This window comes from Lissotriton vulgaris, chromosome 4_1, assembly GCF_964263255.1.
Source record: "Lissotriton vulgaris chromosome 4_1, aLisVul1.2, whole genome shotgun sequence".
In the NCBI taxonomy this organism is placed as follows: Eukaryota; Metazoa; Chordata; class Amphibia; order Caudata; family Salamandridae; genus Lissotriton; species Lissotriton vulgaris.
In genome coordinates this window covers 1,082,703,482-1,082,722,412 of record NC_141691.1, presented here as the reverse complement: position 1 = coordinate 1,082,722,412, position 18,931 = coordinate 1,082,703,482, and the positions used below count along the sequence as shown (strand labels likewise).

Genomic DNA, 18,931 nt, shown 5'->3' with positions numbered 1-18,931 from the left:
CTGACCCCCCCCCCCCTATATTTTCTTGTTTCCCTTCTGAGGCCCAGAAAACCCGAGACCGAGACCAAGCAGGACCACCGACCAGGGGACCAAGACAGCACAACACGGAAGGACGAGGAATCAGTATACCCCACCCCATAGACCCTGTTTTGAACCTTGTTCTACTGATAAAGCACAAATAAAAATAGTTACTGAGACTGTACCCCTTTGTGTTCTACACTCCCTTTGAGACCCCAGACCCCCACATATTGTTTATGATTATGAGGTTTTGCATACTGTATTTATGTTTGAGTTATTCTCTACTGTGGTTTATGCTAGTGAGATTATTTTCTAAGGTGAGTCATGCTTAGGAGGTTAAGGTCTAATATATTTAGGCTTAAGAGGTTTCACGCCTAATGCAATACTGTGCATAATATGATTTATGTTAAAGGATCATGCTGAGTCCAGTGTTTGCCAGTAATTACTGGTTGTGTTCTATGCTAATTATATGTTCTCCATTTACTATCTTTACTACGTGATGATTCTGACAGTGGTCCAAGTGGCCCTATCATGTGTATATAATCCCCTGTAAATATTGCCCAGTGTCAGTTGGCACAGTGTATATTGTGCAATTACTATTCTAATGTGTTTTATGATAATACAAAGGCTATTTTTGGATAAAACCTTGTGTGGAGTTCGTTTTGTGGTGTGCCTAGTATGTTGTTGCTGTGTGGGTTGCGCAAATGCTTTACACATGGCCTCCGGGATAAGCCTGACTGCTCATTCCAAGCTACCAAGGGGCGTGAGCAGGGGTTATCTTTGGAGTGTAACTCCTTTGCCTAGAGTGGTGGTTTCTGCCTGGCATATGTACAAGCCCTAGCCAACCAGCAATCCCATTTCTAACACCACCTGAAAAGGTCCTCGCAGAGCGGGGGAGGATAGGTGAGCTTTAAGGAATTTGCGGCTAGACTGTGTCTTTATCAGATACATTATTACCGACGGTAAGTAACTTGTTCATCTAATAGAGATGACCTATCATCGAACCCTTAACTTAGAATAGATATCAAAGCTATACCCCCTTGGAGGAGGGTCTGCAACTGAAACCCACCAAGTTCCAAAGAGAACGAATCCGTCAAAAGATTGACTAAAACAGATGGGGATAGCAAGTGAAAGCATGGCTGGCACTAGACGTATAAAGCTCTGCAAAGGAGCAGTAATAAGGAAAGGCAATGGTACCACAGTCCGTCAGAGGACAGTACGAGACTCATCCAGGAAGGGACAAAGGAGAATAACAGAAACCAGAATGTGCAGTGCACAATGGAAGAAAATCCATAAACTGCTGTAATCAGAATTAATAGTCAAACTGTGTGCAGAATCCCATGGATCTGCAAAAAACAAAAAAAGCCCTAAAGAAGGACAAAACAGCACGACAGTCAGATTGTACAAAATGAGCATGCACCACAGTGGATGCAAGGAATGACAGGTGTAGAGACAGATGGCACCTCTGTAGAGATGTACAAAAAACCACATCTACAAGGACATACATGTATGTGGATTATAGGGATACACATAAGCAGACAGTGTGGACCGTGGAAGCCATACTACACATATGCCAAGCACAAGAAAAGTAGAATCGACAGAACACACATGATCTGAGGCTGTCCGCCCACTGATCACCTGGTAGTTATACTGACCAACTATACCAGGCGGTACAGTGGGTAAGGGATACCGGCAAAAAACGGGCACACAGCTAAGACTTGCTCTCATAAGAAGTTGGTAGAGGACTGTGCCTGCTTAATGAGTTTGTCATAAGTAGAATAATTTCCAGAAATCAATGATCATTTCCAAACATGGTGTGTGTATTTCAAAATTTCACACATGAAGCCCTTAACGTGCTCCAGGCTGGTAAGGTGCAGGGGCCCAACGGGCTCCCAGAAGAAATATACAAACAGCAGGCCAACGTTGTAATATACCCCATGAGATGCATGTTTCTTGAGGCGAGGCAAGAGGGTGTGCTCCCGCCGGATCAACGGGAGGCCACAATCGTGGTCATCCATAAGGCCGGGAACCGGCAAACTACTGTTCCTCATACCGCCCCATCTCGCTCATCAATGCGGAGGCCAAGGTGTTGGCCAAAGCATTAGCGATGCGTCTACTTGTGGTCCTGCCTGATTTGGTACATGTCGACCAGTCGGGATTCATGACCCATAGGAGTACGCGCCATAACTTGAAGCGCCTCTACGGGGTGTTATACATGACTGAGGATGTGGGTGACACCCAAACGGCCTTGATGGCGCTGGACGCCTCAATGGCCTTCAACAGAATTGAATGGCCGTATCTGTTCATGGTCCTGAAACAGCTGGGCTTTTGGCCGGTCTTCTGCAGCTGGGTGTGTCTGTTGTATGAGAGGCCGGTGGCCAGGGTGAGAGTGAACGGAGCTACATCTCGGGTGTTCCATCTGGGGTGGGGTACAAGGCAGGGGTGCCCTCTATTCCCTCTCCTATTCGCCCTGGCACTCGAGCCATTGGCCCAGTGGATCAGGAGGGATCGGTCGTTCTGGGGCTTGGCGATAACAGATGACTGGGAGGAGCGTATATCCCTATACGCCGATGGTATAGTCCTCTACATGGCCAGACCCTACCATTCTATGGCGCAGACGCTCCACCTCTTTGAGTTATTTGGACGTTATTCCGGCTATAGGATTGATTGGACCAAATCCTTGAACTACCCTCTCTCTGGGCCCAACCCCCCCAAGTGTCCCGTCGTGATGCCCGGCACTGGTAGTCACAGAGGGATTTAAATACCTTCGGAGTGTATATTACTAGGGACAGGGCAGAGTTCTTTGTCAAAAACCTGGAGCCACACCTGGCTCGGTCGGCGTTGGATGTTGCTCATTGGCGCTCCTTGCCTCTCACACTGATGGGGCGTGCCGCACTCTTCCAAATGCTGGCGTTACCGCGCCTCCCGTATATCCTGCAGAAATCCCTATTTCCGGTGCCAGATGGGGTGTTCAGGCGTATATCACAGGCCCTGTGGGCGTTGCTCTGGGACGGGGGGTGACCCGAGAATCACGCCTAATAAACGTACGATGGGGGGCTGGCCCTACCGGATGTGTGGCTATACTATTGGGCGTCCCAGCTCCAGGTCATTAACGACTGGGTCTACATGGAGTCCTCAGAGCCAGCCTACAGGGTGGACAGGTACGCCATGCCAGATGGCAACTGCGAACCTCTCCTATACTCGCGAAAACCTCGGGGTGACTTGCCTTCGCATACAGGGGTGGTACTGCAGTGCTGGAGAGAGGCCAATAGATGCCTGGGTTTGACAGCACTATAACCGGCAGAACCCCGGTCTGGTTCGGGGACCAATTGAAGGAGGTGAAGAGGCTTAGGGGCTTCAAGGGCTGGAAGTTGATTGGAATCCAATACCTTGGGAATATTTGGAAGGAGGGCCCTCAGATCCTTCGACTACCTGAAAAAGGAATACCAAATGCATGACTCACAACACTACCATTACCTGTGTCTTTCTCATGCTTTGCACGCCCACATCCCATTAGAGACATCAATTCCAGAGAACTCCCCCATAGAGAACAGGCTCCTGCTAGACCCCATCTTAGAGACACCCACAGCAACCAATTACCGTAAATTGATTAATAACATGCCTGACCCACTGCTGTCTCTGTGGGCGAAATGGGAGTGTGATATAGGTGGCCTAGAAGACGATGACTGGCAGGATGCCCTGCAGAGCCCACGTGAAATTGCGGTGCGGGCCCGGTTCGGCTGGTTCAGTTAAAAATCTTGCACCAGGTGTACTACCCGCGCACACACCTGTTCTCATGGGGCAGGACCCTGTCCCCTCTGTGTGAGAGGGGTTGCCAGGAAGAGGGAACATTATTTCATATCCTTTGGGACTGTCTAAACGTGGTTCCTTGCTGGACCAGAGTGGCTCGCATGATGGAGCTAGTTGTGGGTTCGCCAGTCCCGGTGGAACCACAATGGTTTTTATTAATGATCAAGGCCCGACGGACTGGTCAAGGTACAACAAAATCTGTCTGGCCTTAACAGCCGGGGTGGCGAAAAGAAACATAGCCAGGAGCTGGGGGGCGCAGGTGGCACAGCAGTAGGTCCAGTGGCGTAGGGATTTGGACTGGTGTCAGAGAGCGGAGGAGACAGTCTACAAGGCCAGGGGGTGTGTGAGGAAATGGAGGCAGATCTGGAGTCCCTGGCGGAAGTATAGAGGAGCAGGGGGGGAGGCGGGAGAGGAGTGATATGGGTGATAACGCCCCATTAATGTATGATTTGCCCTTGAATGTGCAATGTATTGCTAAAGTACTTAAGATAACTGAACACTGTGATGTATTTTGCGAGTCTGTGATCAATCTTAATAAAAAGATTTTTTTTTTAAATTCACACATGAAGCAGCAAACAGCTGATACGTGTTCGGCGCGTGTGGCCCTATGGCCGTGGGCTTTCTCAAGGCTGTATAGACATTGTGTAGACATGGTACAGGGAATGACGGGACGGTGTATGAAAGAGTAAAAATATGTAGCACAAAAAAGTTATGGTCTATGAGTTTCCCTCTACATCTTTTTATAATAAATATAAAGACATATCTGTGTGCTTATGTCTAAAGTCTCATTCACATTATTCAGCTATTCAACCTTTCCTTGCCAGCCTTCCTATAAGATGCATGTTTTCCTTGTTGCTGGAATACAGCAAGTGACCTAGTCCCACGTTCAGTGAGGCCCTGTGGGTATTCCCACTTCATGAGTCCTACATCATGCTCACTCCTGTTGCCTTTTTATATTTGGGTTTTGCAGTTTCTTCATACACAATCGATTTAGAATCAAGACCTTACACTTTTTCCATCTTTAACTCTATACCCACCTTTACCCTCCAATGATACTAATAGCATTTTTCCAATGAGAACTTCACGGATGCCCTTCACCTCTTTCCTACCTCCACTCTGCCTTAATCTGGAGCCAGTAACTCTTCTATTGCTGCATATAATCTTAATTGGCTTTTTTTGTTGCCCCACATGTTAAATACATTAAGGTACAAGGCAATTTATTATAAATAGTTTTTCTATAGTTTGAGCGGTCTACTGCTTTTTACTAGGGGTGGGCAGAAAACTCAGCTCCGCCAGCGTAGCAGGTAAAGCCAGCCACCCCTGCTCCCCAGCCTGGTCCCTGCTTCTGAAAGCAGCCAGGCAGGGGAGAGCCTCCCCGGGCCCCGGTGGACCCCCGTCACCAGCACCCGGACCCTCGGCTGGCTTGCAGGACGGGGGGCTCTCGCACCCTAGGGCCTGCTGGACGGAGCTCAAGCCCCGGGCCCGGTCACAGCTTCCGAACCCTAGCCAGGCCGGGTAGAGCCTCCCTGGGCCCCGGGGACCCCCTGGTCCCCAGCACATTGGACCCTCGGCTGGAACCAAGGAGGGTTAAGCCCAGGCCACGTCCTCGCCCCAACGGCCTGCCTGGGGAGGCCATTTTTCGCGACTAGGGCTTTACAGAACTTTGGGGAAGGACAACAATTGGAGGCAGCCCGGCCGGCCGGCAGGCCAGCCATCTGGTGACCCGGCCAGCAGGGCCATCTGGTGACGCGGCCCGCAGGGTCATCTGGTCAACCGGGACCCGCAGGACCATCTGGTCACTCGGCCCGCAGGGCCATCTGGTCGCTCAGCCAGGCGACCAGATGGCCCAGGACGACCCAGCACCCAGATGGCCTGTGAGGGTGCCGTACCCAGTCGCCCTTGCAGTCCGGCGAGGTGGCCATGCGCACTGAGGCAGCCACTCGGGAGGCTTCTTGCCGCCCGCCTCCTTACCCGACTGCGCCAGCGGGAAGGAGTGGCCCGGCCGGCTCAGGCCATCTGGTCACCCTGCCGACCCAAGAAGGATGGTGGCCCCCATCACGGCATCCTGGTGGGGCAGGGAGGGGGAGGCCCCCCTGCCAGAGGGCACGTGGTGGAGGTGGCCTCCCGCAGGCCCGCGTTACCCCCTCCGTGTCCCTCCCACCGGCCCGGGGGCAGAGGGACCCACCCCTGGGTGTGGTGGAGGAGGGCGTCCACAGGCACCCACAAACGGAGAGACAAAAGCTTGGCTCAGCGGATGACTTTTAATAGATCGCAGCGAGGTAGCGGCTCAGCTACTTACGAAACACTGACCCAGAATCAGGTAGTCTACGTATGATTTAGCACCGGGTGCCCCACGAACAGCGGTGCACTAAGGGAGATGGAGGTGGCCCTCTTCTGTTCACACTCCGGTCCCCAAACGAGCGGCTCTACGCACCGGTCCCCCGAGAGAGGCTGGCTATCCCAGGCCAACCGAGGCTACACAGCACTGCGGTATCATTACGGTTTAGGGGGGATTCTGACGTAGAGGCGTTCAGTCATAATTTCACAGATGATAGATTAGCCCCATTGGCTCCTCAGCCAAGCACATACACCAAATGTCTGAACCTGCGGTTCTTCTCGCACTGAACAGTATTACTATTGCAACCTCACATCATCAGTAGGGTAAAACTAACCTGTCTCACGACAGTCTAAACCCAGCTCAAGTTCCCTATTAGTGGGTGAACAATTCTGCTTCACAATGATAGGAAGAGTGACATCGAAGGATCAAAAAGCGAAGTCGCTATGAACGCTTGGCCGTCACAAGCCAGTTATCCCTGTGGTAACTTTTTTGATACCTCCTGCTTGAAACCTAAAAAGTCAGAAGGATCGTGAGGCCCCGCTTTCACGGTCTGTATTCATACTGAAAATCGAGATCAAGCAAGATTTTGCCCTTCTGCTCCGTGGGAGGTTTCTGTCCTCCCTGAGCTCGCCTTAGGAAACCTGTGTTATCGTTTGACAGGTGTACTGCCCCATTCAAACTCCCCACCTGCCACTGTCCCCGGAGCGGGTCTCTCCCGGTGGGCGCCCCCGCCTCACCGGGTAAGTGAAAAAACTATAAGAGTAGTGTTATTTCACCGGCGGCCCGAGGGCCTCCCACTTATCATACACCTCTCATGTCTCTTCACAGTGCCAGACTAGAGTCAAGCTCAACAGGCACTTCTTTCCCCACTGATTCTGCCAAGCCCGTACCCTTGGCTGTGGTTTCGCTAGATAGTAGGGAGGGACAGTGGGAATCACGTTCATCCATTCATGCACATCACTAATTAGATGACGAGGCATTTGGCTATCTGTACCACCTTGCGGTGGCTCATTCTGGGTTATTATGCTGCCCATCAGCGGCAATTCGGTTTTGCTTCCAACAATACAACATTCTTTCGCTCTGGAGTACAGCCACACTGAACGCTGTCCTCACTGGAACAGGGATCACGTATAGGCCGGAGATAGTACACCCTGCAGTCCTTTCCAACAATTTAAAATTGTCTATGAACAGTCCTGAGAAATTAAAATATGATTAGCAGGACATCAATAATCAATGTGGGATAACTATGTGTATGAGATTATTTGAGACCTATTCCTCCATCAAGACATTTCAATAAGTATGATGTACACAACTATATCTAAATCCACCCACCTGAGGACCCTTAAACCCCTACCTGCTCAACCACCAGTGGGATACTCGTGAACCCAGCGGACAGCGCACTGCAAGGACGCGCTCACCGGATTCAGCAACAGCTGACAGCGGACCTCGCCGCACCCGCTCCGCGGGTGCCGCATCGCCGGTCCTAGTAAGGGGCATCAGCCCAGGACACCAAGGGGGAAGACTGTTTCACGTTTGTGGCTGAGGGCTGCAGGGCTGCGAGCGTCAGGGACTCCATTACCCAGGAGTCCCTGCTAGACCGGCAACAACTTCCGGTCCGCTCTCCCTGGCGGCCGGCCCACCACCCACCTGAGGACCCTTAAACCCCTACCTGCTCAACCACCAGTGGGATACTCGTGAACCCAGCGGACAGCGCACTGCAAGGACGCGCTCACCGGATTCAGCAACAGCTGACAGCGGACCTCGCCGCACCCGCTCCGCGGGTGCCGCATCGCCGGTCCTAGTAAGGGGCATCAGCCCAGGACACCAAGGGGGAAGACTGTTTCTCGTTTGTGGCTGAGGGCTGCAGGGCTGCGAGCGTCTGGGACTCCATTACCCAGGAGTCCCTGCTAGACCGGCAACAACTTCCGGTCCGCTCTCCCTGGCGGCCGGCCCACCACCCACCTGAGGACCCTTAAACCCCTACCTGCTCAACCACCAGTGGGATACTTGTGAACCCAGCGGACAGCGCACTGCAAGGACGCGCTCACCGGATTCAGCAACAGCTGACAGCGGACCTCGCTGCACCCGCTCCGCGGATGCCGCATCGCCGGTCCTAGTAAGGGGCATCAGCCCAGGACACCAAGGGGGAAGACTGTTTCTCGTTTGTGGCTGAGGGCTGCAGGGCTGCGAGCGTCAGGGACTCCATTACCCAGGAGTCCCTGCTAGACCGGCAACAACTTCCGGTCCGCTCTCCCTGGCGGCCCGCCCACCTCCCTGAACGCCGGTATAACTGGGACCAACCCTCCCGCAGCGCGGGACGCAGCCCGGAGCAAAGACCGGGCTAAGAGCGGGCCGTTTGAGGCCGTTCGAGGACGGCAGCGGACGGCCCTGGCCCACCCCCCTTATTGCTCCCAACCTGCTTATTGCATCACCGCACAGATATAGGCCACCTCAAACAGTAACATCTTAATTAGTAAGTTGAGTAACGATCCTTTTCCCACCTTAAGCACCATGAGTACTAGGGTGACACGCAGCAAGGTCTCCAAAGGTGGTTCACAAATCTGTGGCCCCATGGATGACTTCATTACCCGCACAAATATAGCCATAGATGAAGAAATATCCAAACTTCAAACCCGGGTATCCCTAGAATTAGTAGCTGCACGAAGGTTGTCCCAAGTTATTGCACACTCAAAAAAATCATCCTTAGGCCATATAGCCTCTTCTGTTACTCCAGAACGCCCTGTCCGCTCTAATAATATCATCACTCAGGTCGATGTACACCAGCCCCCGATCCTTCCTACCCTCACTCCGCCCTCAGAGCAACTACGTATTGTAGAAGGGACTAATTGCCCTGCACCTTCTTATGCCCAGACTCCTGCCCTCAATCCACCTCCCCAAGTATTCCCAATCACTTCTTGCGTTAGCGCTACACAACCTAAGAGAAAACGCCAATCACGCTCAGCCTATTGTCGCAAAAAGGCAAAAGTGGCAGTCTCTCACCACTTAACAATGACTAACGCCCCGACATGTAATGTTTTACCTGAGTGTTCCTCGAGCACACAGCCATCATGCAGGGAGAGGGTCCCGTTACCACCACCCTAGAAGATGAGGGCGTGCAAGCACAGGTCCTGGGTAGGAATGATAAGGAATTTATAGACCAAGTCTGGGAAACATTAAAAAAACTTCTCTCACCACTCGACTTAAGATTGTCGAGGATAGAAAACAATCTACTCGAGATGGAGAAGAGCATTATTGCTCTGGCCACTCTCGGCCTGAGAAGTCTTGAAAATCAGGGCTTGTCCCCAACTGACCCACATTCGCCAGCTCCCGTCTCGCAAGTTGAGCAGCACCCCCTACCAGCGCCTGTTGCTGCAAGGCCTGTTCCTAAACCGAGGACTGTGGCCGTGGACCAAGTTTCCATAACCACTAAACCTCAGGCCTCCAAACCACAGATTCCCATACGGAACTCCAAGCCTCATAAAGCAAATTTAAATCTGGGAGTACCTACTAGACCCCATCCTGTTGAAACACAGGGCCCTCGTCCAAAAGATAATTTTAGAGGAGGCTATATAGACCTTCCCCCAGAGGCCAATGACTACGTGGTCGTGTTGACAGGCGTTCCTGTGAACGACATTGACCAACACGAAAACCACTGGTCATTGAAAAATAAAATTATGCATTGGCTCAACGTCAACAGGCCGATTCCCAATGGCAAAAGAAGCCGAGTAATGATGGTCCGTAGAACACCCTGGGTGGGTCCAACAAAGAAATCTAAGCCAGGGGACTGTGTAGTTGTGACTTTCGAGGACCCACACACGGCACACCACATCTGTTCCTGGCCAACCAGCGAAGATTCCTTAGTCATACCAAGGCCGCTATCCTATTTTTACCCTCCACGTCAAGCCCATACCCAAGCAGCTAACTGGTCTTTGGTGCAGCATCACCCATGGAACACCCATCCTAGGAGGCAAAAGAATATTCTTTCACACTGGAATGGCCTCTCAACCTACAATAGATTTGGTGGCCTAGAGGAGGTCGATTGACTCTCTATGTTCCCCGTCTGCCCACAACTGGAAAAAGTAACGACACCTCAGGATGTAGACATCGTAGGAAATCTAACCCATGGCCTTCTAACTAGCCAAGGCGGGCCTCTAAACAGCTTGCCCTGTGACATGGAACCAACTAAAGTGATTATTCTAGACTGCAAAAGAGTGGAAATGAGGACAGACCCACTCTGCTTGATCCCCCCTCCTCCTGCACAAACTAATTTAATGGAGATCGACCCGCCTGATAGAACCGCAACCCCAGCTTTCCTCCAGACCGAGATTCTTCCAAAACCAACTGTATCGGCTGTGGTAAACCCTCCTTTACTTACCCATTCACCTAAAAACCTCACATCTGGTGAACCTTTACTGAAGATCCTAAGCTGGAATGTGGCTGGTCTCGCACGCAACTTTGATACCCCGGAATGGAATACCTTCCTGGCACCTTATGACATTTGTTTGCTTCAGGAAACATGGTGCCAGGAACCAAGACATAGAGTGGGTTTTTCGACCTTCTATGTCCCGGCTGTACATCACCAAGGTTCTAAAGGACGCCCTTCCGGTGGTCTTCTTATTTGGATCAGCATAGCACTAGATCTCAGTGTTTCCCAAAGGACCACTCAAACGTCTGACCTCCAATGGATAACACTACACTACAAAGGGGGAAGGAAATTAGAACTATTCAACCTCTACCTAAGGGGCAACAGGAGTGGAGGATCTATAAATCCATTAGGCTTAAGCAACAACTTGGCTGCCTGTGACGTTGATTCCCTTGTCCTTCTAGCAGGCGATTTCAACTGCTGTTTTGAGCCTTTAGCTAAAGAAGATATGCTGGATACCAATGATGAGGATAACAGGAGGGGTATCCCTATCCTGAACCTTGAGCCGATCCCCAAATGGTCACAACGCGCGATCGATATAAACGCTCTTTGCATGGAGTACAACCTGAGAGCAACGAATGGGCGTTCAAAATCAGATCCCATGGGTGCCCATACATACAATAGGACGGGTCACTCATCCAGAATTGACTTTATCATGCTCAACTATAACCTCTGGCCATACCATCACGACATGGAGGTTATAGAGACCTGTGATAGCGACCACAACCCTCTTGCATTAATTATCTTTGTCCCTTGGCAAACTGGGAAACAAGAAACTCCTGATCACACATGGAAAGCCTCACATGAGATTCTTCCCTCAAACTGTGGCAGACGTCTGAAATGGGCAAGAGTCTCAGCAGATGAGGCAAGGATGACACAAGCCGGAATCATTTTATCAGAGGCTGAACCTCGGCTTGACATCACAAAACCCACTAGCAAGATGGTCTTATCGTTATTTACAGAGACTATATCGGCACTAAGTGGGCTGTTTATTATTCCTAAACCCAGCTCCAGAACCGCTTCAAAAGGAGCTCCTAGAACAAGTGAAAAGTGGTTTACATCTAAATGTCGAACTGCTAAGGGTGATCTTGTTGCTGCAGTGAAAGGAAAAGACCAAGCTAGTATCAGGTCTGCACGGAAACTTTATAGAAAATTTGTGACCGAGGCCAAGCAGACATATGATTACAACTTTTGGCGTGATCTAACGGAGGCAAGCACAAGGAAAGATGCTAAGGGGTTCTGGGACTTGCTAAGATCAAGAGAAAAGCCCATTGACCAACAATTGACTTGTAATATCCCTGGCGATGCCTGGTTTGCCCATTTTTTGAAACTGTATTCGGCTCCTACAGGGCCTGTACAATCAGACCCGGTCCCACTGCTCAGCCCCGTAGATCTCCCACCAAATGAAGGTTTATTTACCACCTTGGAAGTAGAGAAGGCAATTAGGTGTATTGTTCCTAACAAAGCGGCAGGCCCTGATGGGATCCCGGGCGATTTGATAAAAAATAATCCCCTATTCTGGAGTAGATTAATTGCTGCACTTCTCAATGAGGTCATGTTGGGGGGGTCTTTCCCTGACTCCTGGAGGGGCGCTGAAGTTGTCCCCATTTTCAAGAAAGGTTGCAGGGAAGACCCAGCTAATTACCGCCCCATCAGTTTGCTGGATTCGACGCAAAAGGTAGCGGGGAAAGTGGTATTGGGCAGGATTCTGGAGTGGGTGGACGAAAACCAGATACTGTCTGATTTCCAAGCGGGTTTTAGAACGGGGACAGGCACCATCGAGCAGACATTCCGCCTTTTAATGCTCTATTGGAAAGTAGTGGTGCTAGGAGGGGGCAGCTTATACTTAGTCTTTATAGACTTAAAAACAGCCTTTGACCTGGTCCCACGAGCATTACTGTGGAAGGTCCTCGATGGGTTAGGTCTACCTCCCTACTTGCTGGCCTTGCTCATAAAATTTCATGACAATAATTTTGCCCAAATCAGATGGGGTGCCCAGGGAGAAAAAACACCGCGTATCCCAGTAGACAGGGGCGTCCGCCAGGGGTGTGTGCTTGCCCCCACTCTGTTCTCGTTATACGTCAACGGAGTGGTGGAGCACCTCCTTCAACATCCTGCAGATGCACCATCCCTGGCTGGAAGGAAAATCCCGACGCTCCTGTTTGCGGACGACACCCTTCTGATTTCGAAATCACCCGCAGGCATACAGTCATTACTTTCCAGCTTTAAGGCCTTCTGTGACACCAAGGGATTGGCCATAAACATTGGTAAGACCAAATTTCTTGTCCTCAATCCCCCTAAGAAATCTGTTAAACCCCCCGCTCTAGACTCTGTCACATTAGAACGGGTCAAAGAATTTGACTACCTGGGCATACGTCTCAGTGATAGTATGAGCTGGAAGGCGCACCACCAAAAAGTGTTTCTAACCCATAAGAGGGTTGTTGGTGCTTTACTTAAAGAACAGCGTGCTTCCTCCATAAAACCTAATGGGGCACTTCTCGATATTTACAGGGGCAGGGTTGTGAGTGCAGCACTGTACGGCGCAGAACTTTGGGGTACCCAGAGAGTGGACACCTTGGCCCACTTAGAAAATAAATTTCATAAAGATCTGATGAAGTTACCCCAGAGCACTCCCACAATCCCCCTCTTGCTCGACGCAGGTACCCGCCCAATCTGTGAGCAAGCAAAACTACGCCCTCTACTTCTATGGTCCAGAATTTGGAATGTCCCCGAACTCCACAGCTACGCAGACGCCCTAAAAGATGTACTGTCCCTACCTGGTTGGCACAAGGTCGCCTGGCTCAGGGAGGTCAAGAGGGTTCTGTACATGCTGGGTCTAGGAGCTTCGTGGGAAAACAAAACAGCACCTTCTAAACAAGAATTGAAGAAGGCCTATTGGTCATGGGTGGATAATGAGAGAGTAGGCAAAACAAATCTTCCAAAATCTGTTGCGAATTTTTTGATGGTCAAAGACATCCCCCTTAGGGAACCATATCTGGATTTGATCCACAGTGCAAACGACAGGGCATTGTATTTCAAATTCCGGGTCGGGGTTTTACCTTTATGCCAGTTTACTTCCACCTGGAAACCACCCCTCCAAACTGTACCCTACTGCCCATTCTGTGAGCTAAAAGTTGAATCTGTTGCACACTTGTTGTTTGAGTGTAGAGCCTATGTGGCCCCTAGACGGAGGTGGTTGAAGCCTCTTTGTAGGAGCCTGGGAACTCGCTCACATTTGGAAGCTATAAGAATACTGCTCTCAGATGCTAGACCTTTTTTTGCCATCTGTTTGGCAAAATTTCTAGGCTGGGCTTGGCGCATAAGAACTGCTAAACAACGATCCAATAAAGTGTCCCCTCTTATCCTTATTTATTTAATGCTTTTCTCGGGCAAACGATGAGATGTTTTTAACGACAAAATGAATTGTAAATTGCTTTGTTTTGATTACTGCAAAATTGTTTTTATGCTATGATGTTCTGCTTTTATGATATGTTTTTATATCAAAATAAAGCTTACTACTACTACTACTAAATTGTTATAAGCACACATTTATAAAAAAATACACATCTAACTAGAAAATGCACATCTATAAAATTGTAAAAATTCACATCTATAAAATTCACATCGATACTAAATTTTGTGTCCACTATAAACCTATATGTTAAAATAGTATGCTTTATAAGGGTGACGTGTGCGGCAAGAAAGTGTACATCTCAGTATAAGCTTGATACTCAATTGTCCATGAATGCTTGGCACATTTTAAGAGTGTCCATTTAAGTAGTCAGGCAAACATTTTTCTTGAATGGGAATGACATTTGCAAACCTAAATCAGCCAGAACAATATCATTAAATTGAGGCCAAATACCACGACATCCTACGATAAAGCCATTAAATTTTACAATGGTGCATTTTGTGAGATCTTTGATTTGCTGTGACGAGATTCCCACCTTGACAGATCCTGATAGTATTTCACTTTACTCTCACACGCGAATTTAAGGGAATTCTGTGAGTTTTCATATCGAATTGAAACATCAATCACTACTGATTGCACCATTTTTGGTAAACACTACATCTGGTTTTTGTAGTTCACCGTGATTATTCTTAACATGAGGTTCCCTATATGCCATCCAACCACACCTTTTTGCTCTATCAATGAGCAATTCCAGAATTTTGTTGTGTTTTTTTATCCTAATGTCCTTGGTTTTAGGACATGCGCCTGAAATATGAGAAATTTTTTGCAAACATCATTTCAATATCTATATGTAGCAAATGTACGATTTCTTCCTCTAGTGATGCTTTCCCTAGTAGATAAAACATTTGCTCTTTCTTTCATTTTGTTATGCTTGCTGATCCAGAAGTTTGAGGTTGGATTACTTGCTAAGTATTTTATACCATCACCTTGGACAGGTAGATTTGCCCATTTCTCAAATTCTTTTCTCCAATCATATGTTGCTAACAAATTCAAATCATAACTCAGAAACCCACTGTCTAAAATGTTAAGTTTGTGCATTTTGATGATGTTATCAATTTTTTCATTTATTACTTCTCCTGCATACATGAACGAATGCGCTATGTACAGATCTGGAGCTGCCCTGAGATACAATAAACTATAGACTTTATTGAGACCAATTTGTGTACATAGTTTTGGTATACTGAGGCCCCCAAATGATCTTTTCGAGTATAAGAGACTATCATATGTGTATGCAGGAAGGTGTAGAAAATGTTTGACATACTTTTTTATTGTTTGGTCCAGAACAATTAAAGTTTTTGCTTCTGTTCCTGTCATTTCCAGTTTGAATGATAGTTTAGGTACCAAGTACTGACACAAAATTTCTATTTTCTGCGTGGGCCTAAGTGGTAGATTATCAAATATTTGAGCCCAATTGACAAGAACCTCATTAATTTTGTTGTTGCTTGTATGACCAGTGTGTGGATCAAAATTAAATCCGAGGTATCTCTCACTTTCTCCTGGATGAATATTTCCGATATTTTCTTTTTCAAATTGCCATGGTTTACAGTTGTTAATCAGGATTTTATCTTTATGGTGACTGTTATAAAATCCAAATATCAAAAAAGGGTCTGGCTCTCAAGCAGCAAGGCTGAGCTCACTTATACTACAACCAAAAACAATTGTCAATACTGCTACTAATTCCTATGCTATGTCCTCTCAGGTATAGGAATGAACCATCACTATACCATAAAGCTCATAAATTGCTTTTTATTATGCAAAATTGTTTCATTTTGTAGAAAAAGAACAATTATAAATTTTTTACATATGTACAAGATATATCACAACAAACCCACATTTATCTGTACATAAAACTAAACACTCCGACACATTCACATCAAACATTCTTAGTCAAACATACTACATTCATACACATACCACTATAATACAACATATACAGTAAACCAAACACAATTTGCCAGGAGGAAGAACTTTTTCCTACATGAATACAAATATATAAATTTTTATGACATTCAAATGAACTTTATCAATTTGCATGGATCATAAATCATGAACAAGTGTCACTTTGTGCAAGAAAAAATACAAATAATAGTTTGGTTTTATCTGAAGGTCTACGCGTGTCGAACCCCGCCAATAAGGGGGTTCTCATCAGGACCAAAGCCTCACTAAAGAGAAAAAAAGAAAAGAAGCACTAATGAAAAGCTGCACATATTTGCAAAACTATCTAAAGCTCCACCAGAACAAACACCAGCACCTGCTTGCCTTCATGAGGTTCTTAATGACAACTGGCAAAAAGTGGGGAATTATAGTTCTAAAAGAAAATGAAAGGGTACAAAAAAGAGAGAAGGACCACCGTCATTATGCCGTACAAGTGGCAACCTCTTTAGTCTGGGAGGGGGTAAGGGGCCATGGCTCTTCGCTTGAGTTGTATCTGAAAACTTACGTGAAACGTGATCTGCCAAGTGGGAGCAATAGAAAGGTGATTTAATTGTTTGGTCGGCAGTATCTGAAAACAAGAACGTACCAGTGTGAAAAAGAACATTCTGAGACCGTAAGCGCTAAACTGGTGTAGAGCGCCGAGGCGCGGTGTCGATTACATTTTAGCACAGCGTTCCCGGCTGTGCCTCTGTAATGGATAATGTTCTGTCTTCTGAAGGGTAAAGAAAACACAGTTGGTGCTCCATATGACTTGAAGTCGAACAACGCGATGTGAACAAACACAATGTCTCAAAATGCCTACCGGCAGAGTATCGAGAGGACGATCTCTAATCCCAACTTCGGTGTTGCCAATGAATGCGCCTGGCGGAACAGGGTCCTAGGCTGATTTATTTTGCCGGAGTAGTACAGTCATGTGATGAGGAAGGAGGATGACCTTATCAGCTTAGACTGCTGGGATGTGTAGTTTCTCCCAATTGAATGGGCACGCTTTATTAACAATAATTGTGGCGTTCTTACTTGTGTGTGGAATCTGATCCTGCTGATCCAATCGAGCGATTCGCTTACCATCACTATTCCGCATGGATTTCTTCTAAACTCACATTCTTTGTTTCACTAATAATGCCATATGTAATTGTTCGGCAAATCTTATTTCTCATTGTCTCGATATCCCGTTTATATCACATGTATGGAAAGTGGTTGGTGATATGTCACAATGGTCCTTTCAATCTATCTTTGGTACAGCTGAATGCCGCATTTGAGATGTGTGAAGTCATGGAGGATCCCCAAAGGGCAGTGGTGTCCAGATGGAACTTAAATTATCCTATAATGATAAGGTGTGAGATACATGAGACGTAGTGCTCATAATTTGTATAATTCAGAGATCTCGTTTAATCCGGAAACTGCCGTATCAAATTTGACTATTAGAAATGCTTCCCTTTTGGACAATTTTTGTTCCCTATCTCCTCCACGTGGGTCCAACTCCACATTTGCAATCACAGTCCATTTTATGTCACTTTCCTTGTGTGATTTTCTTGTCCAATGGTTGACCTGTTCCGCCAGGCGCAGTCATTGGCCACACCGAAGTTGGGATTAGAGATCGGTCCTCTCGATACTCTGCCGGTAGGCGTTTTGAGACATTGTGTTTGTTCACATCGCGTTGTTCGACTTCAAGTCATATGGAGCACCAACTTTGTTTTCTTTACCCTTCAGGAGACAGAACATTATCCATTACAGAGGCGCAGCCGGGAACGCCGTGCTAAAAGGTAATCGACACCGCACCTCGGCGCTCTACACCAGTTTAGCGCTTACGGTCTCAGAACGTTCTTTTTCACACTGGTACGTTCTTGTTTTCAGATACTGCAGACCAAACGATTAAATCACCTTTCTATTGCTCCCGCTTGGCAGATCACGTTTCACGTAAGTTTTCAGATACAACTCCAGCGTAGAGCCATGGCACCTTACCCCCTCCCAGACTAAAGAGGTTGCCACTTGTACGGCATAATGACGGTGGTCCTTCTCTCTTTTTTGTATCCTTTCATTTTCTTTTAGAACTATAATTCCCCACTTTTTGCCAGTTGTCGCTAAGAACCTCATGAAGGTAAGCAGGTGCTGGTGTTTGTTCTGGTGGAGCTTTAGATAGTTTTGCAAATATGCGCAGCTTTTCATTAGCGCTTCTTTTCTTTTTTTCTCTTTAGTGAGGCTTTGGTCCTGATGAGAACCCCCTTATTGGCGGGATTCGAAACGCGTAGACCTTCAGATAAAACCAAACTATTATTTGTATTTTTTCTTGCACAAAATGACACTTGTTCATGATTTATGATCCATGCAAATTGATAAAGTTCATTTGAATGTCATAAAAATGTATGTATTTGCATTCATGTAGGAAAAAGTTCTTCCTCCTGACAAATTGTGTTTGGTTTACTGTATATGTTGTATTATAGTGGTATGTGTATGACTGTAGTATGCTTGACTAAGAATGTTTGATGTGAATGTGTCGGAGTGTTTAGTATTATGTACAGATAAATGTGAGTTAGTTGTGATATATCTTGTACATATGTAAAAAATTGATAAATGTTCTCTTTCTAAAAAATGAAACAATTTTGCATAATAAAAAGCAATTTATGAGCTTCATGGTATAGTGATGGTTCATTCTTATACCTAAGAGGACATAGCATAGGAATTAGTAGCAGTATTGGCAATTGTTTTAGGTTGTGATATAAAATCCATGAGTCTTTTTCACATTAAGTTTTAATCCTGTAATTTTACAGACTTTTCAATGATTTTCAGATGTGTACTCATTCCTTCCCAGGTACTGCTGAGTACTGCGATATCATTGGCAAAGGCGAGAGCGGTAATTTGCTCAATAAGACCATCTGATCCAAATTTGAAGCCCTTGCCGTTTTTCTGGAGATCACCGATCAGAGGATCCATGGCA

General features: G+C 47.3%; 1 protein-coding gene and 1 pseudogene across 1 annotated transcript in view; both read right to left on the bottom strand.

Moving 5' to 3' along the window:
* Window positions 1-18,931, bottom strand: part of TRIO (trio Rho guanine nucleotide exchange factor) — a 5,246,815-nt gene that overhangs the window by 57,911 nt on the left and 5,169,973 nt on the right. The gene's annotated exons all lie outside the window — the stretch shown is intronic.
* On the bottom strand, window positions 6,065-7,044 carry LOC147722895 (28S ribosomal RNA; annotated as a pseudogene; the record flags this gene model as incomplete).